The 25,400-nt window shown below is 36.7% G+C and overlaps 1 protein-coding gene across 1 annotated transcript in view; it reads left to right on the top strand.

Moving 5' to 3' along the window:
* The window catches only part of LOC124360699, a 116,306-nt gene that overhangs the window by 32,277 nt on the left and 58,629 nt on the right, over positions 1–25,400 (top strand). The window contains exon 2 of the mRNA XM_046814531.1: positions 20,766–20,808. The gene's annotated coding sequence lies outside the window, so the exon portion shown is untranslated. The remainder of the gene's footprint in view (positions 1–20,765; positions 20,809–25,400) is intronic.

Below are 25,400 nucleotides of genomic sequence, written 5' to 3'. Positions count from 1 at the left end.
TATTCATCAATTCGAATCTGAATTATTCTGATAAACATGTTGCTCCCGTTTCACTTTGTATCCACCAACCAAAACTGTACCTTTATGAAACGAATTAAGCGAGTGGTGACACGAAATACCCCAACTTCCTCTCTGAGGTCCTCCACTAGTGTTACCAGCAACGTTTGCGTGAGCACAGAGAGAAACAGAATTCACGGTAAAATATGGGTTTTCAGACCGTAGCATGAACAGTGGCAGTAGAGCACGAGCGGGTAATTCTATCGCTACATCTCCGTTACACATTGACCGAAATAAGGTCTAAAGTGGTGCCTCGTCATGGTGACCACAACCACATGATGGAGGAGTCAATGTTGATCGCTGAGAAGGGAACAGAAAGAAGGTCAAGGGAGCAATAGTTTTTGCTAACGAGCTTACGTCCTTCATGCACTAACGATGATTCCCAAGAAACAACTGGTGGAAGTATCAGAATTTTATGTGGAATTTGGTAAAAATCAATATCTGATTATTTTAGTATTTGCAGTTAATAGAAGTATGAAATTATTAAACAGATATAGATTAATTTAAAGGAGTTACTTATTTTTAGGCCAAAATATCAACCATCTTGATATTTTAAAATGCAATTGATTTAGAAACAAATTTTACGCAACTTTGTTTATAACTTTACACTCGTTATTATTATTTACCGAAATGATTATCAGCAGAAAATCTTGACACATGAAAGAAACAAGCATTTGCAGCATCTAGATAACATTGAAATTAGTTCATTTATGACAAGCTATATGTGTAAAAACGTCCAGCTGAAAGTCACTTTCACTCTATTTATAAAGATGTAGTTTAGCTCTAATTGGTATTGCTAAGCATATATCAAATTAATATCACACAACTATTTCATGATTCTTCGGATTTCGCCAACTCAGCGATGGAAGTAGTGAGATAGACCTGAAACACCTGTTCAGGTAGTGCGGTAATTGCAGAATGACCGGAGAATAAAATGAAAGGGAAGAAAATGAGCACTTCAAGGATTTCTGGTCGACTGCATAACTACTGTCTCTCTTTCACTATCGGTTCTCTTAGTGGCTCGGACCGGTGTCACTGGCTTCTTATCAGTATAACCCGGCGTGTGGTGTCCGCCCAGTGTTCTCTGCTGATAACAGAATTGTTTCTCAGGAAACAATTTTAGTTTACAACTGAGGCGAGTGACAACAATGAAAGAAAGGAAAGTGGACTGGTGAAGAAGGCTAAAACATTTTCCCTCGCTTTTAGACTGCACATTATTAGAATATATATTGATCGAAATTTGAAACATTTAAGTTAAGACCTTTTTAGTCATTCACCGCAGGCCTGAGTGAGACTCTTAACACTGATAGTCTAGGAGCCGCGAACAGATTTGCACTGGATTGTCTATAAAATCGATAGAGGATTTTTCTCGTAAGTTAGAAATCGATCGTCAACCACGCTTTGGTGGTGGTCGAAACGGGAAGGTATCGAAAGGGTTAAAATTGTAAATTAATACATTTTATAATTAGAGATTATATTTTTCATAGCTTGATTTACTTAAAACTGGCCGTAAGAAACACAAATCATAGTTATACCACCGTCAGACGACTAGATAAAAATACTGAAAGTAGCCGGTTCTGTATACGCTTAGTTAAAGCTGATTTAACATTTATAAACGTTGGTTTTAAGTGTGTCAAGTTATTAAAAAATACGATCTGTGAAAACATTTTCATTTCATTTTTTATCCATTCAAATATTCTTCCATATCGATCTCTACCAACAATCAAGTGCGGCGATTAAATCTTCCTTCGGGTAAAATTCTCTATCGATTTCAATAAAACAACGGTTATATACGTATACAATGCAAATTGGCTCTCCGCTTCTGGACTATGGGAGTCAATCAAACTTTGCAAATAGGTTTGGACAATTTTCTCTTAATAAAGTTGTATACAATCTATTAAAATGCCATTGTAGCAGAAAAGCTTCCCTATAAAAGATATTACAACTCCATAAAAGACGATGTTAGGCATGAGACGTAGAGTACATAAGAAAAAGTTCTTTTATCTCACCAAAGGAACAATATGTAGATTAAAACCTTAACTAACAAAATAATATTATTACTTGTATAGAATGTTCTATTGATGTATCTTAAACATATATGAAATTATTTTGAAATGCTTTTGCATTTATATCAGGATTATCGTTTCTCCACTCTTCGTCAGTGGCTTTGGATCAACTCATATGACAATGCGTTAAAGCTACAAGAATGGTATAGACACATTAACAATGGTTTTGATTATTTTTATCATTAAAAATGTATTTCTACTACTACGCTAATAAGGCGCAATTCTACAATAACTGGCACTAAGTCGCTCTAGTCCCAGAGCACCCTTGTACCAATGCTGATAACAAGCGACTCGTACAACACAGACGATTATGGCAGATACCAAGGAAACGTCCCTAAGTCTGAAAGCAGACTTGTGGTTGGATAATCCCATTGGATCCTTGCATCAGTGAGCATAACAAAGCGACCGGTGCAACACGTTGACGTTTATGGCGGATTCCAAGGAAACTTCCCTAAGTCTGAGTGCAGACATGTGGCAGGATAATCTCATTGGATCCTTGCATCAGTGAGAATAACAAAGCGACCGGTGCAACACGTTGACGTTTATAGCGGATTCCAAGGAAACGTCCCTAGTCTACGAGCAGACATGTGGCAGGATGAGTTACTCGCCTTTGATGTTGTTTTATGGGAAATAAACGCACCGCAGGGATATGATTTATATGCTCATTGTTCACAGTCTTCGTGTCCACTCTAGACAACCCAGTAATAGGGGACTTTTTGCTATTACATTTCACGATATTGGCCTTTTTAATTGATCTATTTTAAAGTTTGCTTACTCTTAATTCTTAAAAAAAATAAACAACATTTCATTTAATATTAAACCATTAAGATGGATCCCATACACTATGAAGGTCTGTGTCATGTAATAAGTTGATCATTTTTAAAAGCCTCAAAAGTCCATAAATCATTAGCCTAACAAAACTTTTCAGGATGATTTGTAACTATATGATATGTATCCTGTTGACGTTTCCTTTTTTTATATTGTGTTCGAGATGGATGCTCTGAAATTGCTGATATCCATTGATATATAAAAAAGGTTTATAACATAGTGTATAAAAAATATTATAAGCATTCCAGAACAGTTTAGTTTTCTCTAGGTTATACATAGCGATATAAAACATGTTTTAAAGTTACATAATGAAAAGAAAGAGCTTACCAAACTGGCCAACGACCTTGTCGCAGCATTCCTCTTGGTTATAGAATAGTTCTTTTGGGGTTTACATATAATCAATATCTCTAAAACTGTTCAAGATACTACAAAATTATTTATTTTGAAACATGTAGTAAATGTTATATGTATTACAGAACATGTTTTTCCATATGTTCATAAATAACGAAGTTATGAATTTTTAAATGTTTAAACGGCCGACATATTGGAATGAAATTGCGTACCAAGCTGACCAACTAATGCATCCAAGGTATATAAAAGATCAATTTTTTTACCAAGATTAAACTTGTTTTGACTTTTTTGGGACAGATCGTATCTACGAAACGATTTCCACAAGACACGTTATATACCATACATATGTTGGTTAAAATTGCTTAGTTAATTTTGAAACATTTTACCAATTTTTAATGACAGCTGATATGTTATACACGTTCCGACTGTTAGTATAGTTAGTGTAGTGGAAATTTAATAAATAACGTCGTTCTACTTAACCTAACAAAAATAGTTTACATTCTTTAATATAGTACTATAGACCGAAAAATGTGAGTGTAATTACACTCTTAACGAAACCAACATCAATCAAAACTACTGTAACTGTCAACTCTAGGATGTTATAAAAATAAAATATGGATTACCGCCTGTCCTGGTGTATATAACCTCCCCTAACATGTTATACTCTGGTAATGGGTTACTGTGTGCAACTAAATATCGATTGCGTAAAATTACACGTATCTTTACAAGTTTATCTGATGTGACCTTTGCACACAACCAGTGGTCTACAATTTGACAAAGTCTTTTCGACCCCTATTCACACTATTAAAACTTCTTGTGGTGTAGCAATTTTTGTTAATCAGCCATCAAAGTTTGAACGTTAAAAATTTTGATAGTTTGGAGTGAAACATTGAAAAAATTGAATCTAAATTATTCCTCATTTGAAAATATGTATAATTGCGTTATACAGATCTCCCAATTGTTTCAGAAACTCTTTTTAAAAATTCAGAGTTATCTTTTTAAACTCTACGATTTTTATAATAATGGGCGGCTTTAACATTAAACATTAATGTAATGGATCCCGCCGACCCTCTACTCAGTGGTTTCGCGATTGGTCATGCCTCGAGCCACCTAGCAAAATCCTGTGCACCAAAGATTTGAAAAATTGCTTAATATGGACTCTTTAATCCTAATTTTTCGTATGGCGTGAGATTATGAGGAATTTGTACTAAAACGGAATATATAGTGTCTTCAGATAAAAAAATAAATAAAAGTAAGCATTATTGGTAAACTGAATTACAAGGAGTGGTGCAGGGAAACTTTTGAGGAGTCGGGATTGCTGACTATACCTTGCCTCTATAGGTATGAGGTGATCAAGTACTCTAGATGAGGATGCGCCTTGGTACGTGACAGGACGTTCACCAATATGACACTAGAGTCAAAGACAACTTTGGAATTCAACAGTTGATATTAAATTATCTCAAAATCTACCGCAACCAGTCACACGAACAAATATTAATCAACAAAGCTTCCTGAAAGCATAAAAACTTCAACAACCCAAATAAATTTAAAACTCGTCTCAAACGCTTCTTGGTGTCAAAAATCGTTTTACTCTTTTGATGAGTTCATGAGCCACAGGGATATATGATATACAGAAAGTCAATGCAAATGTGTTTGAGCGAATGTGTGACATCGTAAGTTTGACTGTGAGTGAATTTTCACGTTAGGGTTAACAAATTGACAATTATAATACAATTTAAATTGTGAAAAATACAATAAAGAGATTATTATTATTATTAGTACATAGTTAAAACAGTTATGATGCGTTATGCTGATGAGGATCCAAGTGGCCAGAACACGAGAGACTTGAACGGTAGAGAAGACAGAAGCGGCGCCGTGAGAACCTCTCCGACAATTAACGTTTCACAGAACCGGAGCGGCGGTGGCGATAGAGCCGATGGAATGTCGCAAACCATCGGTCTTGTGAATTGAAACAGGAAGCTACCAATGGGAGTTGCGATATCTTTGATGACTGTGAAGAAAAAATGTAATAGCCTTCTCTCTTCGGTTCTTCAGCACAGAATAACAGATTGTCTTATCAGACGGATAACGTTGTTATTTGTCTCCTATAGATTTTAACTATCGAATGGTGTGTTGACCTCTACGTTATTACTTATTCTATCATTTTGGTCTTAAGAGTAATCTAATCAGGTCCAACTCTTGTGAGGAAATCGTCATTCTGGGCAATGAGAGGAAGCGATACACAAATCGCAAAAGATACGGAACGTGAACTGTAATTCTCGACCGGTGATAGTCAAGTTTCAATAAAAGATCATAGACGCCGACGAAAACGCCAGTTCTGCAGCGAGGGCTATCGATTTACTGATGAATTAAAGAGCCGCAAAAACGCCACCGACTATCGATGTCAGTGATTTACAAAGGATAGATGGGAGTAACGGGTTCTGGCTCATTGTGAAGATTTGTAATGTCGTTACCGAAATGTTATGGTACGATTGCATGTCTGCATGGACGATTGGATCGCAGAGAATCAATAAGTAATTTGGAAGGCAAGGTTGCGGTCCAGGCGGGGCAGTGACCGCTCTCCTCGGTAACTCACGGCAGGGCACGCGAGGTCTTGTGTGGAGTCTCTGAGGCTGATGTCATCATCAACTGAACGGCTCGTGGAGTATAGAGCAATTATTCCGTACATCGCTACCACTCACGAGCTCGTTCCTCCTTGCAGAACTTCATGGAAGATCTCATTATGATCGATCGAAAGGAGTAATTGTTCGGAATTCAGTAGATTTCGATGGGTGATGATCATAACAAGCATATAATTAAATCATGTACCTTCTTATTGTTATCACTGTAATGTATAAGTTCAGTTTTTTATGTTGAATGTTTATCATAACAATAGCACGTATTTTTCAGGACTAAGTAAAATCAGCTACTTGCGTATAATAGTTACTTACTTCCCAATTTATTAGTAATCTGATACTAGATCTTAATATCCTAAAACTCACGTGAATCTTCGGATCAAAAATAGCATTTATTATATATTTTTTCATTGGTTAAAAAAAGTCAATTTCCTTCAAGAAATGCTGCTCTTGGAGTATTAGGTGAGGATAAAGAAATAAGAGTTCTTGGAATTTTTAAACAATGTTTTCAGGTGCAGCCCATCCGTTAAATGTTGTATCCATCAAGATTGATGTAATAGAACTTACGGGTACTCTGTTTCATCGCTTAGTTCTGGAGGCTACAGAAGTGTTGAGAATGCCAAGAGGTTTTGCGGTATGTACGATAACTAGCAAGGCAAAGATCGGTTTACTGTAGGTTCAAACTCTCGAAGACAATTTGAATCTAAATCCTGAAGAAGACTGAGGCTGTAAATTATTGCAGAAAGAGTCGAAGACTAAATGAGAGACACAGGAGCCCGGGCTGAGCTGCCAGACGGGGTTGAGAGGAGGGAGAGAGGCTGGCGATGGCTAGCGAACTCTGGCGGAGGAACGGTACAGATCAAGGTTGAATGCCCTGTCTCGAGCTGGGCAGGCCGCGCAGCGCCTCCTCCAACCATGCAAATAATAATATATCGTGCCTCCTGCATCTTTACATGCACGGTAGTACGGTGTGTATTGGGCAGTCCCACACTCCACACCTCTTACCATCACAATGTCTATGTCTTCGTCACGAACTGTACGTCATCAGCTGTTTTAACACAAGGATGTATTTCGTTAGTTTTTTAAGAAATTTCCAAAAAGAAACGTCTCTATCTATTATTAGTCGTGGTCGGTGTGTGTTCACTAGAAATTTTCACTACATTTGGTATAATCGTCCTTCGGAATTATTTGGATTACTTCTTTGACATGGCGAATTCAACGAGTAAAAAAATGTGGGAGGTGGGTTTCAGGATTTTTCTGAAATTTTCTTCCATTTGAGCAATTTTCTCGCGTCTTAATAAGCTTAAACGTTTGTTGAGCTGTTGAGTTTTATACACGTAAATATCCATGAAAAAAATGTTAATGTAATTAAAATAATTGTGGCCTAAATTCCATGGGGTTTGCCGAGAGAAACCCCTTTTTGTAAGAATAAAATTAATTTTTTACAATCGATCCACTGTCAAACAACACTTATAGGAGTCAGAAGTAGTATATTTTTGTATTATTACGGATGATTGATTCTCTACTTCAGAACCTCTATCACATTACTTCAGGCTGGCTTCAGATAACTATATATTAACTAGTGAATATATGTCAATGCAGAGATTCGTGCCCGAACCCAAGGGATAGTAAACTCTGATACAGTCAGGGTCTTTGAACTGAAAAACTATCTGTTACATATTAATACTTTATAATACATGTTAAAGCAGGTAGGTATCTTATAGTCATATCCTGAGTGTGCTCATTTACAGATATGCGTGTGTACGAGAGGACGAAGTAACTCGTACCAGGTCCTGTAGGTAATGTAACAGAACTGGTGATTGCTAAATGTACGAAGAAAACTGTTATTTGTCAAATGCATTCTTGGACCAGACCACGAAGTAGCTTCCAACTCCTCGTACCGCTGTTACAAATACAGTGTATAAGAGTGAATAAAAAATTACAAATCAAACATATCAATTTTATTGTTTGTGCTATAAACATTTTTGTGAAACTATGCAAACCAAGAAACATTACTATTATATTAATGTTTAATGCCACCTCCGAAGTTTCACTTTATCATAGTGACGTCCGATGATAAGTTAATGGGCTACCTGAATAGTCATGCATCCCTTTCAGACCCGACCTAACTTATTAACTTGATTATTAGATTGGTCCCAATTTACGAGATAAGCACATTCCTATCTGTAATGTTATGGCTCCATCCATTTGTTGGTGTGTACGTGATTTACAAACAAATAGGACTACGCTACGCCACGTGTCGCGTAACAGGCTTCCTTAAGGTTGCATTCATAATTTCAAAGCTCATCTTTCATTTTTGAGATGTCCTGTAGTTGAATAGACAGACATATATAATACAGAAAAGAAAAGTTATACTCCTGTAGGTTGTGTTAGCCTACTGAGTGATAGGCTTCTATTCCAAATTCCATGGTTGGACATAGAACACCATATACCACATTCTTGTCTTATAGAAATTAAGTTTAATATAAAATTTAAAGTTGACAGATAAAACTTTCTCGAGATCTGTTGCCATATGATAAACTCATATTTGCGTTCATTATGTGATGTTTTATAGCAGTATAAATAATAAAAGTCCTGGTGAGGATACTAAAACGGAAGAGGGCGCTGAAATCATCTTGTTGCCAACTTTTAACATTGAATTTCACTCTATTATATTTGTCTTAACTGTATGAATAATATACATGTGTTAATATGTCACATATTATAATACACAACTTGTTACCGATTTATGTATTCTGCTCGTTGCCATCGTTTGCTAACACTCAGCCAAATTTCAGTGTTACTTATGTATAAATGGATCTTCGTGTAATATTTCGTCTAAGTAGGTCAATTGTTTTCGAAATGTCTTGCAGTCAGACATAAATGAAAGATTTCTAGGCCCACGAGTGATTGGTAACGCTCAGCCAATTAAATTATATTTTTGTAGCCGAACTAAGTAACATATTCAAACTCGGCACATAAAATGTATGCTGTTGAGTAATATTGACTTTTTGACAATAATCTAAACCCCCAAAGACAGAAGCCATATTAGGTTTTTGAATAAGTGTTTACAGTAGGTATGTTAAGAATAAATTGTAGAAATATATATTTAACAATACTAAAACGTCTCGTCACAAAAGATCTATTAAATTTATTTTTGATGGTACTACAGGCGCATAACTGTGCTCTATACATTTTTGTTGAAGATTTTTCCAACGTATTCTCATGCTCACAATACATGGACACCGCCTCCATCCCATTTGAGATCTGAGGATATGAAGAGTTCTTTTGTTATTGTTGATAACCAAAGAACCCTTTGTTGAATAATATTACTCGTTTTTTTGTTGAACTTAAACAAAAATCATGACAACTGCAAAAAGAATGTTATTATACGAGTATAAGAACTTAATTACGATAAGCGGTTAACATATCCCAAGGTATAAATTAGTGTTCTTCTTCTTTCCATTGTTTCACGTATATTTTATAAAGTTCACCCCCGAGATCGTTTTATGGTTGCTTTTTCTTTAAATTAAGAAATCCAGATACATTTTTCTATATCTATATTATAAGGAAATTCTACCAAATCTTGAACTACAGTATTTGAGCGTTTGCAAAATTGTGATACTGGCAGAAATGATTTATTGTTTTCCCTAAAACTATTTCAGTTATGTCGGATATATGATGAATAATGAGTAATTTGTAACATACTCTTACAACTCTGAGGGACTTTGGTTGGTTGCAATATTATTTTTTATCTTTCATTGCGATTTTTAGGTTAATTTAGAAATATATTTGGAGGAGAGAGAGACTTGGCCAGGAAAGAGGATTCACAACCACGAACCTGCAGACATTCCAGCAGCTGCCACAGTCGGCATGAGTGTTGTGGTCACTCACTGTACTGTACCTGGACCACAATGTTGTACCGAGATAGTATTCTTCAGCGCATTATATCTTCAGTCCTTATATTCTTCATTGTTCATCTATAATAGTTTTATAAATTATAGATTAAATGCAGTCATGGGCCTTGTTGATCTTGAATATTTTCTAAAATCCATTCCGACTCTAGAATCATCTGATATAGCTCCTTAAATGAACTCTGATTCCGGATTATTGAAAAACAAAATAAAGGAGAATTTCAAGGACTGAGCTTTTGAATTTCGCAGTCTTCATCGTTATAGATACTTACCTACATTGCAACTAAAACTGAACTTTATAGAGTTTTAAACTGAACAAATTGAAAAAAAAAATATAATCGGGGCTTTTCAGAATATCAAACCTCTTTGTAGAACTGAAATTCACTGTGACTGATTGACAACTTCGCTACCTCTGTTTACTGTTACAACACTATAACCACAGTCTCCTACTGCAGCAGTGTAGTATACAACCCACCAGTACTTAACGTAATGTCACTAGATGTATACGTATAAAGAGTTCAGCTTGAAGTTTAACTACGTGTCTTACCTGAACACTTGTCACCGCTGTATCTGCCGGTAATTGCTCTCGCCCGCAAAAGACAGCACAATATGGCAGTGCTGCGGATTCCCACGAGATCACTCCGCATGATCAGAGCCAAGTGAGCTGTTAGCTAACAGTCGGCCTGATTGGCTAATGAGGCACTCGGCTGTCGGATGTATTAATTAGAGGTGGTGCGATCATATCGGCTCACGAGTCCGTCAAGGTCACTCCGGCGGGTTAATAATGCGGCGAAATTACCGCGTAATCGCAGGCCGCCCCGGTCTGTCCGTCTTACCGCGCTGCGACCCATCGGGATCCAACAGACCCCTACACGACCGCGGAATGTAGACCACACACCTTCCGACCTTCGGCCTACTGTATAAGTAGTTTCCTCTGACCTTTAAATATTTTATATTTCAGAAAATTCGGGAAGATTCCAGCGATTGAGCTCAATGAGTCAGTCGTTCAGGAAATTGTGTTAATACTCGCTCCAAAAACCAAAAGTGGTTAGCAAAAGATTATATCCCCCTACCCGTATCCCATCAGGTGACTTATCTTTCTGTATTGTGTAGGTATTTAACGTCAAAATTTCTATTTAACACATTAATAATCATATCAGACACAATTTACGTATTTGGAAAAAGATAAACAATTAGCTAAATATAATCTAACGTTGTTCAAAAATAAAGTAAATATTCTTAATATTCCTTTTTATCTTAGAAGTCACCCTGGTTCACTCACATTTTGTAATTATAGAAGAATTTACAAATGTTTCGCCAACGTATTGAACATTTTGAGTTCGAATATGTGACATACCTTCTGTTTGTGGCAAATCCCCTTGAGTTTTTTATTTCTCCCCCGTGGGTATATCACACAGAATGAGAAGTTGTAGCAATCAGAAAATTGTGCCCTCTTCAAGGAAAATTTCCTCTACATATTCCCAACAGTAGCTCCCACTTTCCTAGAATATTTACTAAGATGGTCTCGACCTGTAATCGTCCAAGAACTTGCATAAAGAAGTAGACTGTTTTTCATATTGCTTGCAATAAACATATAACTACAGATTTGCATAACTAATTCGCTTAATTTATGCAATACAATGGCTATAATATGAATATTCCATAACATTATGCTGTATTTAAAACATAACCTTACCTCCTGTTGTAACTACAAATAAACAGTACATCCGTTACTGACTATATTGTTGACAAGTACAACAATGAAAGAATATTTATTTAAATGATAAGTGATAATATTTACATTAGCCATAACAGTACATATTATGTTAATGGACTGACTTTTTACATTAAAAAAGATAAGTTAAATACACGCATAAAATATCAGTGCCGGTTAAGCGGCCCATACACTAGACGTGCATTGCACGCCGTGCAGTTTTTTATACTGGCACGCCGTGCTTGGCATGGCACTTTGTGCCCCACACACTGACAGTTTAGTCAGTCCCGTGACGTGCTAGAAGTTGGTTGTGGTATTGTGATATTGTGTAGTATTGTCGTGCTGTGATATTTTACTACTATGCCTCTTATATTTTACTACTAAACATAAAGCGTTAACAGTATTGTTGATTGGTGCGATTCATGACGATAGCAAAGTGAAGAAGAGAAGAAGACAATTATGGACGAAAAATTGGTTAAAAGAGAGAGAAATGTATTCTGATATGAGACTACTGAAAGACTTACGTGAAAATCATAAAAATTATTACAGGATCTACTTGCGAATGGATGACGAAACATTTAGTTATGTGTTGAAAAGGTTAGGCCACGCATCGAAAGACAAGACACTAATCTGAGAAAAGCTATAACGGCGGAACAACGGTTAGTTGCCACGAAAAATTTTTGTGTCAGCAGTCGACGTGATAAATATAGGAGAGTATTTGCCGCGAGAGAACGAAAAATAACCTCAAAAGACACTCCACTCTCAGCACGTAGCGCGGGACTGGTCCACACACTTGCAGGATGGCACGGCGGCAGGTGGCACGGCACGCCGAAAATCAAACCGATCTTGATTGCCATCGTGCCATGCAATGCACGGCGTGCTTAGCACGGAGACCTCCACACACTGGCACGTTTCGTCCAATTTTGGCACGTCGTGCTTGCACGGCGTGCATTGCACGTCTAGTGTATGGGCCGCTTTAGACAGAATAATACTCGTAATAAAATTGCAGTATCAGTACATGCATTTTATGCTCATGTTAACAGCACTTAGAAGAGATTGCAAAAAATAGTACACATCTAGATTACGCATATGTAATGTATGTAATGATTACTAAACAGAATAATAACCATGCATTAACAAAGAATATTAACTGTATTTCCTTTATAATCCAGGAACCGAAGCCTTGTACGAGCACACGATCAGGTTTTCTTCAAATCGATACAAAAATTTCCCCCAAGATAGAAATTAGTCATAACCCGCTTTAATTTTGGGGGAGGTGGATGTGGGACGGCATTAACACGATGAAACATGTAAAATGGTAGTTCCTTTCTCAGATCATATTTTTTTGGCTTAACACTCTTAAACCTAACTGTCAGACTCGTAAATAAATGTTAAATCACGTCAACTAACCGTATACAGACCCTTAAATTGTCGACTTTTAATCTCTTTATCTAGTTGTATGACGGTGATATATGTATCATTTATGCCGGTTTTAGGTGTATTAACCTAGAAAAAAAATACAATTTGAATAAATATTTCATACTTTTAACTCTTTAAATACTCTCCCATTCGAACTTCACCAAAACTAGCGTGGCTGACAATCGATTTCATTTATTGGAAAAATGTATTTATCCAATAATTGAAACAATAACAAGGTTTTGTGCTTATACGGTGCAAATCGGCTCTCGGCCAATAGACTAGTACTTATTGACTTAGTAAACATCGGAAAATAATCTTAAATGCGCAAATTTCATATTATAGCTGATTAGTCAACATAATACTAACAAAATAAAATACGAGTTTATGCAGAATAAGATAACCTGTAGAATATAGCAAAAACAAATAAACTACTGTTCTACAGAACTTTATTTTGTACATTAGTTCCATTTAAACCTTGTCGTATGATACTGTACAACTGTCATTTATACTTTCTTGTTGCTAGGCATTAACATAATACTTAAAAGTATATTCCGGAAGTAAAACTCTGTCCTTACAGTAAGACTTGTGTGACGCTGGTAGAGCCAAGCGTGCTCCAACACACTTGCGAACGCTTCCTCGTCATTACACAATTCACCCCACACCGAAAAGTACCTTGTCACGATTTATGCACCATTACTCCTCGTTTTCTACGACCATAAACTAATGATTCATTACAAGATGTAGCCCTAATTGTATAATTTATGATCTGAAAGGTCGGTCATATTGTTCGAATTAGCGCAATGGATTTTTTATTCTCCCTGTGTGATTGTACACTTATGTCATTGACCAAACCTCTCTGCATCCTGTCTGTGTCCATAGGCATTCCTCCTATGGATGATTCACAATAAACTTACTTGAATATACAAATGCTTTCCTAGTTTCAACAGTCACCGCGAAAGTAATAAAAAAACTGTTATCAGACAAATGCGAAATTGATCCTGATTTAATATAATTATAGAACATCCCAGACCAACTATCACATCTCCATACCGCACTTGATCAACTTTGACCTGTACTTTCATACTTTTCATAAAATCTTGAACACACCTGATCATACTAGTTGATTATATTGATTGGTTAACAGAGCTGATCAGGTTTTGATAGAGCTAGATCAGATTTGTATTACTATCACTGCCGTAACATAGTAGTCTGTCCCAACGTTAAGTACTATTTACAGGGAATGAAGGAAGGGTCAAATTGCTTTTGACTTCACAATTTGCTACCAACTGCCATGTTTGTACTGCAGCGTGACGTCACACAGACGTCCCTCGAGAAAGTGGTCCAGACGTTCAGGGTAAGCTAGCTACTGAGCTAGGAATGGCAGACCGTTATGCCTCAGTTGGCTCTCAGAACCTTTGACACATCAGCTAGCAAATTGTTAGCTTTCTCAACTTAGCTATAATTGACTAAAGCGGTCAAGTTGAGCGAGTCTTGCCTGTTGCTGACTTTCAGTAGTTTGAGGAAATTCCTGACATCAGGCAGGTATTTACATGTGCAGCTGTTTACATATGCATTTAATGCGTTCATCACGGAGACCTATACACGTAAACCAAGGATTGTTCACATCATGAATCAATGAGTCGTTCACACGTAAGAAAAACACGAGTCATTTATGGTAGAATCATAGTCTTCATATTTCAACGACTTTGGTGAACCTACTTCGTCTTTCAGTAATGAGAAACGATAAATTAAGATACCACAGGAGTGAGTAACCTGCCTCAACGATGAAGATGTGCATTTTTTCTGTAAGTCAACATGCACTTAGGAAAGGCAATAAAATATTATATCCAATCCGAGAACATATTGAAATTCCCTAATGGTATTACTACTGCTCAGAAGTAGCAAAGAAAACGGTGAGATTAAACTCTTGACGCTACCATAGATGAAACCATTACAGTACTGAAGTACGAGTGCACTGCTGCCAAATGAATTTTGTTTCTTTCCTAGAAATAAGTATTCCTCGGCTAACTTTTTAGTTACTTTTCCATGACGTTGCAGGTTGGCGATAAAATCAGTTCTGTTTTCTACAGTGGGATGGCGTCGTTAGTCTTATCATGTTTGTAGACATCTCCCCTCTACCTTCGCTAATAACACCATCGACCTGTTGCCTAACAGAAACACAAATGCAAACAAATAATCTTATAAACTGATTGCTTATAATTTTTTATTATTTATAAACAATTTTCCTCCGTATTTTGTTCATACATATGACCCATTGTGAAACAAATCTGATACATCCTTGAGTTAATCGGGCAAGTGTAATAAAAGGATTTCATTAGCAAAAGCCTAAAGACGATTTCCATAGCGGTTTATATTATATTTAGAATATACATTCAGCCCTGGAATCATTTAATCGTAAACGTTTTAAACTCGTAGTCATAAATGTATACTGGATGTAAAAAGAGTCCCTCACGGGCTTTATAATTCCCGAACGATTACAGGTTAAGCAATAAAACTCGGTATATCATTACTGCATCTATAAATCTACTTTTTGAAGTAACTACTATTTTTTTGGCATGTCAGGAGGATGGCCCGTTGGGAGTCAGAAGAAAATCTTAAATGAAAGCATAGGTCGAGTAGTACATGAAATTAAAGTTTTACATTAGTAAAGTACAATACCGCTAATCCGCTCTCAAAGGGTGTTCTGTTTAAAAAATTACGTTGGTTTCAAGTTCGAAACATTTACAATGTAAGTCCTGTTCTAGATGGTTAACATTCTTGTCTTGGCTGAAGTTGTGAATGAAGTTAGTAAGAATACTGGGCCTAATAAATAGTTTTTAAGGTAATTAGTGACTCTTCACATCCAATGGTCTACAAGAAATTTAACGTGAGCATAGCTCAAGATGTACATTATTTTAAAATTGCTAGACCATCTTATCATCTCCCTGACATGATAAAAAACGGCAGTTACTTCAAAAAGTAGTTTTATATGTGTAGTAATGATGTACCAAGTTTTATTGCTTTACCTGTAATCGTTCGGGAACTATTAAGACCATGCAGGACTATTTCACACCCTGTATCTAAAATACTAAGTAATTTCAAGAACCAAACGGTTTTACATACTAATCTAGTGCAATATTTGTAGAACAAATCAACCTATCCCATGCAGGACTTTTTCACACCCTGTATCTAAAATACTAAGTAATTTCAAGAACCAAACTGTTTTTACGTACTAATCTAGTGCAATATTTGCAGAACGAATACCTATCCCATGCAGGACTTCTTCACACCCTGTATCTAAAATACTCAGTAATTTCAAGAACCAAACTGTTTTACGTACTAATCTAGTGCAATATTTGTAGAACAAATCAACCTATCCCATGCAGGAATTTTTCACACCCTGTATCTAAAATACTAAGTAATTTCAAGAACCAAACTGTTTTTACGTACTAATCTAGTGCAATATTTGCAGAACGAATCCACCTATCCCATGCAGGACTTCTTCACACCCTGTATCTAAAATACTAAGTAATTTCAAGAACCAAACTGTTTTTACGTACTAATCTAGTGCAATATTTGCAGAACAAATCCAACCTATTGTGTAATATTATCTATTATATTACAGTAACACAGTATGATGATTATAACAATAGACTATCGCCTGTGACTTGCATTGTGTCAATGCTATCGTACTCCCCACGTGAAATAGCGAGTGATGTCGTCCATTGTGTCTCACCGACTTCCTAATCGTTCTCACTCTTGCGGTGTGTCAGCCATCTCGGATATCTCCATCTCTGCGGTGGGATCGAAGATGATTCCTCCTTTCTCCCCCGTCGGTAGGCCGTAGAACAGACTCCAGTAAAACGCATTTGCATAACATAATGGAGTTTTGTCGTAAATTATGATTTCTTTGTGTGTGCTCTTGAGCGAGATTCAGCTACTCTAAGTAGCTAATTTCAAGAACCAAACTGTTTTTACGTACTAATCTAGTGCAATATTTACAGAACAAATCCACCTATCCCATGCAGGACTTTTTCACACCCTGTATCTAAAATACTAAGTAATTTCAAGAACCAAACTGTTTTTACGTACTAATCTAGTGCAATATTTGCAGAACAAATCCACCTATCCCATGCAGGACTTCTTCACACCCTGTATCTAAAATACTAAGTAATTTCAAGAACCAAACTGTTTTTACGTACTAATCTAGTGCAATATTTGCAGAACAAATCCACCTATCCCATGCAGGACTTCTTCACACCCTGTATCTAAAATACTAAGTAATTTCAAGAACCAAACTGTTTTACGTACTAATCTAGTGCAATATTTGTAGAACAAATCAACCTATCCCATGCAGGACTTTTTCACACCCTGTATCTAAAATACTAAGTAATTTCAAGAACCAAACTGTTTTTACGTACTAATCTAGTGCAATATTTGCAGAACAAATCCACCTATTGTGTAATATTATCTATTATATTACAGTAACACAGTATGATGATTATAACAATAGACTATCGCCTGTGACTTGCATTGTGTCAATGCTATCGTACTCCCCACGTGAAATAGCGAGTGATGTCGACCATTGTGTCTCACCGACTTCCTAATCGTTCTCACTCTTGCGGTGTGTCAGCCATCTCGGATATCTCCATCTCTGCGGTGGGATCGAAGATGATTCCTCCTTTCTCCCCGTCGGTAGGCCGTAGAACAGACTCCAGTAAAACGCATTTGCATAACATAATGGAGTTTTGTCGTAAATTATGATTTCTTTGTGTGTGCTCTTGAGCGAGATTCAGCTACTCAGATTTCCCCACGAGGACGAGGCCGGGTAACGCCGCCGGTGCAGCCAGCAGGTCGGGATTATCGAGAGTGAATCTAGCGGCAGGAGGCAACGGCCTCGGCTTAAAAAAACAATCCCGACTTGTTCGCCTACGGCCGGCAGCGGGAGAGGACTTGGCGATGAAAAAGCTAGTTTGATTCCTGCACGACTTTTACGGCGCAAAATGCACTTTACGACTTATGCAGACTGCTCGGTTTTAATTTATTAGTTTTAGTTAATTATGGTTGCTGGGTTCTACGAAGAGGGCTTTGTATCACCTACGCCAGCCTGTCGGGTGAGTGGCCGCGATCTGTATCCGCGGTCTCAGACCTCAACCCCAGCCAGACCTCGCGTTACCACGTGCACAGTGCACACCGCTCCCAACTCCAGATGTAACATAACATACAGTTTCATAGTATTTGGATCTTCTTTTGAAAAAATTGAATGTATTTCTGTACATTTCTATAAAGTAAAATTAAAATATAAACTCACGAGATAATACTTCAGTTTATAAATTAAGTAAAACAACCGAACTTCGACTTAGGTTAAAAAGTGTTATTACATCTAATTATAACTGAATAGAAAATTATTGTGGTAAGGTCATACTGTACGTTTACAATCTTTAACCCTCTAAGTGAATTTACCGAACTATGTGTAATTTCGCTCCTTCCTCGGTGATTACGTTTCTAACAAGTGACTAAATAGGCACATTAATTGGATTACGTTTGTAATACACGTTTATATCCTATATTTGTGTAACTAGTTGAACATTTAACAGCTTGAATCCACCTTGAGTCATACACTGTACAGTTTTCATGGATTACAAAAATCGCTTCATGGTTACTATTATATGGGACGCAAATCATTATTATTAAATTCTCGATGACCCTAAAATTCTCTATTAGTCTAAACCTCTAAGAATCTTAGGGGTTTGTTACTTTCCCTAATAATAAAGTATAATCTATTTAACACATCAACGGACACGACTACTATAGTACCCAAGGTTGTGTTAGAACACTAGCTTGTTAAACAATCAAGACAAAACTGAATTGTCCCGCAGTGTGTTAATGTCGCAGCTGCTAGAACAAAAAACAACGATCGTAAAAAATAACAAGAACAATATAAAAAAGTAAGATAGAGCAAAAATAACAAACTGTATAACTCAGAACATTTAAATATATTCTGTTGTGCAACTATATAATAATCAGCTAATCCTAAGTGCATTTTAAGTAACTAAAAATTTACCAAAACATTCAGAAGTATACCGTGTACGCTTGTAATAAGTGACAGAAGCAATGGTTAAATGTTATGTTATATTTAGAATTATTTTATCGTACTTGTTTACTACACAAATTTAAGTTCGGTTTGGATAGTTTGGAATTCGGACGGCTATCCCGAATCCACTATCTTAGATTTAGGTTTGATATTTTAAATACTGTTAGGATCATTTAACACGTTATTTCAAATTTTCTTTTTATTCTGAGTTTAATGTTGGAGACTGTTGTTTGATATCTCAATTCAAAAAATAGTTATTGAAAAAATGAAATACTCAAATCTGCAAATTTATTACTCAAAGTTGAATTATCTTATGTTTCAAACCTTGTGAAAATTGAAACTTGTAATATCAACAATTTTATTAAACTATGAAGTACCTAAATGAATTAAGCCAATGCTCTCACTTTACCATTAGTACAGAGTAAGATTAGTTTACTCATTATTAATGTAATAAATAACAGTAACTGCTTATTTTCATAGTATGGTTTTTAACTTGTGCTTTCAAAGTGTTCGAGTTATTCCGAAGTAGGAATCTCTAAACAACAAATTAGTGTTCCCATAACTAATTCGAGTACAGACTAATCTAAACTAGATAGGCATGTGTCATGTTGCTGTCGCTGTGAAGCATAAATCTCATAGGATGATAAAAATGAAAAATTGTATTATTATTTTTAACGATTTGAGGTACCGAATAATGGATTGTACTATTGAACTCAGAATAAAAAAATACTATAAATAAAAACCCTTATTCACTAACACGACCTTAATTAAAATATGGAATCTAAATCCATGATGGCGACGAAAATTATAAACTAATATGAATATAATTTCGTGAAATTAAACATTATTGTTAATTAATTATTAACATTTTTGTAATTCGTATTTCATGGGAAGAGCCTTACATAAACTTGTGGAAGAATAACTATTCCTAAAATGTCAAATAAAGTCACTCTGTTCCTGCTGCATAGTCGGACACGCGCGTGCGTGCGTCGCTCTCACAGTTTCTCTATAGTGCTTCCGTTGCGTAATGCCGGGCGTATATCATTTTGGCCACACGGACAGTAATTTAATTAAGCCAGTTTAATGGGTACTACAACCGAAAGTGCGAACTGCGCCATGGTTAGTTTCTATTACTGTCTTCACAATAACCTAAATACGAAACCACTTGTTTCTCAGTCGGTGCAGCACTACACTGCTGTAGCATCACAGAGATCTGCGCATGCTCTATACGGCACTACACTGCTGTAGAATCACAGAGATCTGCGCATGCTCTATACGGCACTACACTGCTGTAGCATCACAGAGATCTGCGCGTGCTCTATACGGCACTACACTGCTGTAGAATCACAGAGATCTGCGCATGCTCTATACGGCACTACACTGCTGTAGCATCACAGAGATCTGCGCATGCTCTATACGGCACTACACTGCTGTAGAATCACAGAGATCTGCGCATGCTCTATACGGCACTACACTGCTGTAGCATCACAGAGATCTGCGCATGCTCTATACGGCAGAACACTGATGCAGCATCACAATCCGAGGCCAGTGCATATTGTATACAGCATTACACGGCCTGCAGCGTCACAATCACATATAATAAAATAAAATTTCAACGAAATAAGTCTTTTCTAAAATATTTTAATATTTTAACAAATGTGTTACTTATATTTTTTTATTTTTCAGATATAGTACTTGGATATCAAGAGCTAAGGAGTATCAGGACGTGGTAAGTACATAGTTTTGGCAGATCACAATTTAAACATACATTATTACATACATCGTTGTTCACTTGTTGCTGGCCAAGTTGTCCGCACATTCAGCGGCCACGGCCCCCCACGCCGCGTAGGTCAGTAACATGTGAGGGCTCTGGAGGTAAATGGCGCTGGCTCGTAGCGCTGAGAACTTAATTATACTGCGTTCGGTTTTGTTAGGGCAGCATTTAATGGCTAAACACATGAAACTCAAGCGGGCTTTATTACTAAATACAGAATAAGTGGAAACTAAGCAATTAGTTTCGTGAGAGAAGAAAATACGTGCGTTGTGCAATAAGGCTTAAATGTGTGGGAAACTTGAATATAAGAAATTTAATACATTTTTTATTTAAATCAATTATAGTTTGTTTTCGGAGTTCAAGGTAGTTTTAATATTTATTTTTTTTAATTGACATGTATAGAAACAACATGTGAGAGAATCGAATTAAGGAATTAAAAAATATCTTCCATATCAATATAAACAATTATTCGTTTTGTAAATTGTGCCTCACAGAAGGTTCATTTAATGGCAAATATTTCATCATTAACGTATTCATTTTCGAACAAAAAACACGAGTCTTCAAAATCGTTTCAGAATTTAGTCCCTTGTGAAGTAACAGATGTCACACTATTTTGTAAATCGATTAAAACAAGAACACTGATTAATTATTTTAATATCTAGATAATGTTACTTTTAAGTATTATAAATGTATAATAAACCAGGAGACGTTTGCTTTGGTTTCAAACAAATAAGCAAACATTTTAATGTACTTTCTGGTAAAAATTTACCATGGTTCTTTTGTTTGATAAGAAAATGTCATAGTTGGTGTTAATATAATTTCTATATGGATTTTCAAATAGGCGATAATATTGTTGGGAAAAATGAATAATACATATTCTGTTTAGGATAATGATAGGCCTACTCGTATTTATTCTTAATATTGTACAAATATGAGTATTATCTCTTACTACTTGTCCTTCACACTCATGAACATAAAGAGTGCATTGTTATTAGTGTACACTATTAAGGAATCCAAGAATCATCGTAAATCATATACGTGTATTAAATAAACTAACAACAGTTCTAAAGATAAATCAAACTTCAACATACAATAAAGATCTTGATAGACCACACTTTTAGTTTGTCAATCAGGCATCCTCTAATTCGATCATTATACATTTTGTCTGTACCAAAGGCTATAACAAAGAGACTAGTTATTGTCGGAAGTACATCAAGAGGTTTGTTGGGCCGTGGCCCGTTGTGTGGTAGTGTTGTCTGTATACCTCATCAACGCTCTAATGATAGCGTCCTCGTGTTTTGTGTTGACCCGCTCCGAGATCGACCACATTAGGTGCGATGACACGTCCACTTGATTACCTTTACAAGTGTCCGCCACCCCCCCCCCCCTTGAGGCTATTAGGCTATAAACATCTCTCCGGGAATGACTGGATCTTTCTTCTGGTCCTGCAGCGTCCTTGGTAGGTCGGTCGACGACTTCTGGTTTCACTTGCCGAGTATACAGTCGGAGATTAATATACACGAAAACGGGACTTTAGAATATGATGATCGGGGAGACGTTTTCGAAGTCTCCAGTTGAATCGGTGACTTCAATAAAATAAACGACAAACTCTTTTAATCGTCTTCATGTACCACATTAGTGTATTCTCACTTTTAAATGTTCCTAATTAAATTAAAATCGTGTTTGTTGATATCTAATTCATGTAAATCAAATTTGGTAGATGTACAGAATAGGATTAGCTATGCTAGAAAAAATCTGATAGTGCATTACAGTGGATAGCAATGCAGATGACTTGTTGTTTCCTAGAGGAATTTCAATCTAAAGGTCACCAATCATCATTCCAAGTCCATATTGAGAGTTCGTGCTTGAGGGAAAGGTAAACAGCGAGATAAACACCGAAGGCGGTTTACCGACCGTAAACGTAATCATTTACAGCAGAGCACGCGATAAGCCATCTCGGATAGCGTGAAACACAAGCTGCAATCCTTGCATACAGACCGGCTCAGCTGTGCGTGGCGCGACCGACCCAAGCGTACCAGACGACGCGTAGAGCAAATTGCATCGCAAAGCATGCAAACTCTGGCCTTAATGTTAAACGAGCCAACGCCGCCCTGGTTAGACCCAATTACAGTTTATTGGCTATAAATGTTACCTGCGGCGAATTCCATCCATCATCAGTTGCTGTGGAGGAGGGGAAAGCTGTTGGGAAGACGACACTATCGATGTACTATTACCGTTCACCTATCTCTGGTAACTATAAAGTGAGCCGTGCGTTACAAAATGACTTTAGTTCGTGCTTGTTAACTACAATGTGGAAAATGTTATGTCAATAAAAGTAAAAAACATAATGGCGTTCTCCGTCAAAATATAACAATGAATCCGATAAAGAAGTGATTCATCTTAGAAGTCTTCTCGTAATTTAGGCTAACTTTCTCACACAGCATACTGAAGGATTCCCAGTACACAGTACACCTGTATTAAGGATCACCTACTGCGCTTTCTTGCCCATTTCATTACTTGAGGATTTAAACTCAGTTTTTGGTAAACATAGTTCATTTTGAAATGTTTAGTCATGGAGGAATGCGAAAAGAAGGGGCTAAGTCAACAATTTCAAATGGGTAAATAGGCTTGTAATGGTATATTTTGACAGAGTAACCATGTAATAAACCGAGATATCCCACATAAAAGTGAATTGACCATTTGTCACCAGTCGGCACAGCTATACGGTCAATTCACTTTCATGTGGGATATCTCGTATTATTACAATCCCAATTTTTGCATTCCTCCATGACTAAAAATGTCAAAATGATCGATTTCACGAATCACACAGATCCACTAGAAACTTCAAGGGTAATACTGATCAGGCCTTTTATGTTGATTAAGATAACACTCCACAGCGAGGCTAAAATATTTCAACAATTCACTTGAGTAATGAATGTTTGGTGGTGGTTATTGCATATCATTATCTAAGAGAAATTTAGATGATGGCTAGTTAGGGTTATTGCTATTTTAAAATAGCTAGGTTTTATATTGCCAGTCGGTTTCCAACGAACAGAAAACCATCTGCCTGCGTGCAGCCTGAGTAGACAATGAGCGAGGAATGCATCAACCGCCGTAAGCTGCGCTCAGAGTTATGTTATTGACCTTTGTAGTATTTGATAGTCTGCTGCCGCCGCCGCTGCCGCCGCGCTGCTCGCTCGACTCTCGCCCGCACCGCTTCCACCGGCCACCACTCCGCAACCACCGTTAACCCTTCCCCTGCACTCCTGTAATTGGTTGATGACACTATTATGTAAATGTAGACTCTAACGGGCACCACTGGGAACTTGCCACTGGTCTCACCTCGCGACTCATCCATATCCCAGGTCATTTCCGCCCGCTCTTAATAAAGACGAGTTTATAATTCCCGGTACTTGTGAAATTGGCATCAGAATGACTTGTCACCGATGTTTTATGGCCCACTCAGAGTAGTCAGGTGATAACGGTGCTGCTTCCTCTGTACTGGAGCAGTCCTGTTGGTAACACCGTGTTTCTTGAGATCCACATACTCAAACAGTGTTTGTTAGTGCGTCTAGGACTTTTGATGTGCATTTATTACACTTATTCCAAAACACTATTGTCAAATTATAAAGTAAATATTTCGAAATTTAATAATTGCAAGTGAAAATTACAATGGGCATACATAAGATCCCTAAGGAATTCCAAAGTGTAGTGCAGTAACCCACGTTTTGCGACTACTTTGACCTGGAGATAGTCTTCCCTCTGAAACGAGCTCTGTCACTGCAAAGCCGACCGGCACAGCCCGATGACCTTTAGATTCTTCAGGAGCTTTGGATAAGTGATTTAGTAGCACTTCACTTTCAGATTCGTTATAACCCCTCTAATCTAAATTTCTTCGCTAATTAATTTACAATGGCGAAGAAAAAGAGTATATGAATGGTCCTTGCAGTAGGCTTCCTCTGTTAATTTAAATAATTTGTGTTACTATTCAATACCACTTAGAGGGCATATAACTTAGAAAAATCATTACAAAACCTTTAAAAATAGAAAACAAAAATGTAAATAGAAAATAGAAAATTGCAAATAAAGTTCGTACGAAACCAATGTATAATTATTATTTGCATTGTGTACTGGAACCGTCATAATTCCATCAATTCATTAGGAAACAGAACATTTACTAAAGAAGTAAATACAGTATAATGTACTGTCTAGAGTGGACGAAAGATTATACACATGTTGGAACTTAGCTTGATTTTTCATCAAATGCAGCAAATCGTTTGTTTTGTTCTTTACTCCAGAGACAAGTTCTTTTGGAGAAATATGATGTAAAGACTATAACAGCTAGCAATTGCTGTATTTACAGTATGTAAAGTGACCTAACAGTGGTACCTTGATCTCTGACTTAACTTTAACTTACTCCACACATTTTTTAAATTCATAGCAGCTTTTGCATCAAATTTATTATTCTGATTAACCTTTATGCGACTATCATCTTGTTTATAAGGTGTGTAATAATATTTTACTACTTTACCGTCTTAGGATATTTG

Source organism: Homalodisca vitripennis, chromosome 1 (assembly GCF_021130785.1).
Source record: "Homalodisca vitripennis isolate AUS2020 chromosome 1, UT_GWSS_2.1, whole genome shotgun sequence".
In the NCBI taxonomy this organism is placed as follows: domain Eukaryota; kingdom Metazoa; phylum Arthropoda; class Insecta; order Hemiptera; family Cicadellidae; genus Homalodisca; species Homalodisca vitripennis.
Note: the sequence above shows the minus strand (reverse complement) of the source record. Positions and strands in the feature narration are given on the sequence as shown.